The following is a 4,419-nucleotide window of genomic DNA, read 5'->3' on the forward strand; positions in this document are numbered from 1 at the left end:
CCGCTCTGCATTCTCTAACTCCTGAATCTGCCGCTCAGCCACCTGGAGCTGCTGCCTGAGCTTCTCCATTCCCAATTTACCTCGGAACTGGCCTTCCAGAGCCCATCGAGCTGCAAGAGCTTCTGCTGGGTGGCCTCCAGCTGCGCCGTGGCGTCGGCCAGGGCCTGGGCTTGCTGCCTACACATGGCCCGCAACCCCTCCAGGTGCTTTACCTTCGTCTCCGACTCCTGCAGCTTGTTCAGGGCGTCCTCCATCTCCACCAGGTGCTGGTCCTCGGTCTGGTCCAGCTTGGCCCGCGCGGCCTCCAGGCTGTTCTTCTGCTCCTGGGCCGTCCTGACCAGCCGTGACCTGAGCGTCTGCAGCTCAGAGGCATGTGCCGCACGCTCAGCTGCCAGCTGGGCCTTCAGGCTCTCCACCTCCTGCTGGGACTCGAACTGCAGCCTCTCCATCTGCATCTTGAGCTCGGCCAGCTCGGCCGCCTCGGCGCCCACGCCCCGGCTCACGGACGCCTTCGGCTCGCCCGTGGCCTGTTGGTGCGGGGCGATGGCCGTCTCCAGCTTGGACATCCACGGGGCGATCTCGTCCGTGTTCTCCTCGTTCGCGTGGTCCAGCTTGGTCCTCCCCCACTCGTTCTCCTTGGCGAGCTTCTCGGAGGCCGCCTGCAGGGCCTTCGCCTCCTTCTGGTGGGAAAACAAAATTTCCATGAACTTAAAACAGGAAGGAAAAGAAGCAGACGTAGAAATTTTTCTTTTGCAAACTGACTGTTTGCTTTGTTAGGGTCCGAGCTCAGGACAGCCTCACCTGTCAAGGAAAACTCTGAGAGACCAAGTCCATGCAAAAGCAAGAGGTTTATTCAAGCATGCTCGGGCTCACAGCATGACCGCAAACCGTCAGTGGCTGAAAGCCCCGAGCCTCTTCAGAGGGAGCTTCTTATAGGGCAACTTCCCGCCGTCTCAGAAAAGCCAGCACACAAATCACCCAATACCTTCGAATGATCACATTAGATGCTGCATGCAGGCAGCCAATCAGGCCTTCTCTGGCCCCATGACCTTATTTGGTGAATTCCAGGGGCAACAAGAAGAAGATGGGGGTCCTTGGTGCTATCCACAGGATGCAACTGCAGGGCAGGATATGGGCTGGGACTTGCTTTTCTAGGGCCCAGTTGTCATGGAGCTATCTTTCAGGTATTCAATTATGTAGGCCTAAAGTAACGTTCTTGCTCAAGTTCTTTTTCCAGAAAAATCAACCTGAGGACACATGTGCTTCAAACGTAAAGGAGTTGGTGCTTATAAGCATCTTTGGTTCTGTTAATTTTGGGTTAATAATATAGCAACTTCCAGTTTCTTTCCCAGACTTTATGGATTGATGATGTCTGTACTGCATGGTGTCCCTTTAATTTCGTCTTGTCAAATAGCTATGGAGGATCACTGAAGGTATTCATTTTAGGCTACATTGGTTAGGAAGCTTTGCAATAATGCAATAGAGGTTTTATTTGTTTTGGGTCTTTTTTGCCTTTAAACCTCACCCAATGGTTCTATTTTCTTTCATCTTTTATAATTTTATTTATTGAATCACCGTGAGAGCAGTTACAAAGCTTTCGGGTCTAAGTCTCGGTCATACAATGAAACACCCATAACTTCAGCAGTGCCATTCTCCACCACCCAAAACCCCAGTATACCCCCATCCCACACCCTCCCCCTACCTGTGGAGAGATGATTTTCACATTACGCTCTCTCTACTTTGATTACATTCAATATTTTGACACTGGACATACCACTATTATTTGGGATTTTACCTCAACACTCAGAGCTGCTGAAAAGGCAACAGTAGACAATTTGTTTTCTATTCCTGGATATAAACAACATATGATGTTGCGTGGTTGTAGTAGTGGCTGCGCGATTTTGAAATTCCAAAATTTTAACAATAAATCTGGAGGGATTTCTTCTCAAAATCTGCTGGGTTCCAAGATTTGTTCCTGAGTCTGTGGGATCATGGCCGTTAAGTAGGTTGATCGGGAGCCAGAAAGGCCGTTAGTGGGCGGTGACTAGGGGTCTTGCTGGGATGGGGAGGAAAGGGCTGGTCCCACCCCCATCCCGTGAGGCCCCACATGTCTCATCGTTGTGGGCCCAAACCTGACTGTCCAATGGCCTCTGGCGGATGGTGGCCACTGAGCCACCACGGGGGAGCAGGCGGAGGGACAGCACCCTTTCCCCCCCAGGGTGGCCCGGCAACAGTAACCTATTGTGTGAGCTGGATGCATTTCTGCCAAAAGTTGCTGAGTTTCGAGACTTGTTTCTGAGTCTCTGAGATCATGGCAGTTAAACAGCTTGATCAGAAGCCAGAGAGGCTGTTTGTGGGTGACGACTTGGGGGTCTTGTTGGGGAGGAAAGGGCCAGCTCCACCCCCATCCCGTGAGGCCCTACGTGTCTCGTCACTGTGGGCCCAAACCTGACTGTCCAGTGGCCTCTGGAGGATGGTGGCCACCGGGCTGCCAGGGCGAACAGGCCAAGGCACGAAATCTATTCCCACCTGGGGTGGCCCAGTGCCTCTAACTTACTGCAGGGACTGGCCACATTTCTGCCAACAGCCGTTGGGTTTCAAGATTTGTTCCTGAGTCTCTGGGATCATGGCCATTAAGGAGTTCAATCAGGAACCAGAGAGGCCATGTCTCCAATTATATAGCTGAACTGGAGGTGGTTTGTGGGTGTATCTCCCACATATCTTTTACCTGTTTACTTTCTTGGTCAACTCTGCCCCAAGTTTTTGGGGTCTGGCCAAACGCACGGCAGCAATTTGGGGGTACCTGGAAGTCTGAAGGCGCCATGAGGCTGCTGATGTACTCGCCTCACAGGTACAGACTGACCTGCTGGCGGCACCATACTCCCAACCCAGTGCTTCTTAGGGTTTACTCCTGCCTCTGCACTTACAGATTGCTCCTGCCAGGGCACAGATGACTGGATGGGATTCCTGCGATTAAACCCAGATCAGCCACATGCAAGTACCCTACTCACTGCACTATCTCTTTAGCCCAAGACAAACGCTTTTAAGAAAATGGTTTACAGGTCCAGAGCAATAGTGCAGCTGGTAGGGCATTTGCTTTGCGGGTGGCCAATCTGGCTTCAATCCCTGGCATTCCATATAGTCTGCCCAAGCACTGCCAGGAGTGATTCCTGAGTGCAGAGCCCTGAATAAGCCCTAAGACATCATCAGGGGTGGCACAAACATTAAGAAACAAAAAGAAATTGGTGTATCAGAATTCCATTGTAGAAACTGTTTGACTCATTTGACTCTATAGTTCTTCACTGCTAGCCAAAAATCTTTTCTAAATAAACCTGAGAATAATCAGTTATCACTGGCAAAAAATAAATAATTTTATTAAAGTAGATATAGGACACTTGTTTGCTCAAGTTTTAATACTGCTTTACATAGTTTGTGAAACAATTTCAATAATGGTCATTACTAAAAATTTCAATGGATCCAGATCTTTCACTTGTCAGACAGCTGATAATCTTCAGAGGAAAATACATCAAAATCATACATATAATTATAGAAGTTCTTATTATACATGTAGCCTGGATGGTACATTATCACTTTTGACAGAACTAGAAAACATTCAAATAAAGAAAAATAGATTGAAACTGGATGATAAACTTCTGATGGTTGAGGTCCTTCATTCAATTTTTTGTGTAAGAAAATCCAAAATTAGTAATGTTGAATTTCTCATCATACATTCATCTAAAACCACAGTGAAAAACGTAAACCTTGTAAAGACAGTAAATTGGTTATTTTAGGTGTTTCACAAGTAGCTTGTTATGTCATCCTTCAAGTGCTGGTGATTGCTGCACAGTGCAGAGAATGGGGTGGCCGGGCCGACGTTGTTGTCGTAATTGTTGAGGTCGTTCCTGTTCCCGTCGAGAGCCACCTCGGACATCATCTCCACTTTATTGTTGAGGTCCTGATTCTTTCTTTGGAGGTCCACGAGCACGGAATTCAGGAAATCGATCTGTGTTAAAGGAGAGCGTGAGACGGTGAGCCATCTGCGGGAGCCATCGAGCCCGCCACAGAGGAGGCTGGGCCCCGCTTCCAGTCCCCGCCCCAGGGTTGGAGGCAGCCAGAGCTCCCCTTTCCCTTCCTGAGCGCAAGCTCCCGGGTGCCCCAGGGAAGACCCCAGGAGGACATGCTGGGCCCCCTCGGTTCCTCTCAGAGCAGGGAGTCAAGAGGGCCTTCCCTCTCCTACAAAGACAGACTCACTCCTTTAAAATCCACGGGGGGGAAAAATCCCACTTTACAAAAGCAAGCATGACTGTCGGCACAAACATTCATGTTTCACTTAAAAACTGGCAGGTTTGGGTCTGAGTGATAGCACAGCGGGAAAGGTGCTTGCCTCGCACGCAGCCAACCCAGGTTTGATCCCTGGCA

The sequence above is a fragment of the Sorex fumeus genome, unplaced genomic scaffold (assembly GCF_029834395.1).
Source record: "Sorex fumeus unplaced genomic scaffold, SorFum_2.1 ptg000313l, whole genome shotgun sequence".
NCBI classification, from domain to species: Eukaryota; Metazoa; Chordata; class Mammalia; order Eulipotyphla; family Soricidae; genus Sorex; species Sorex fumeus.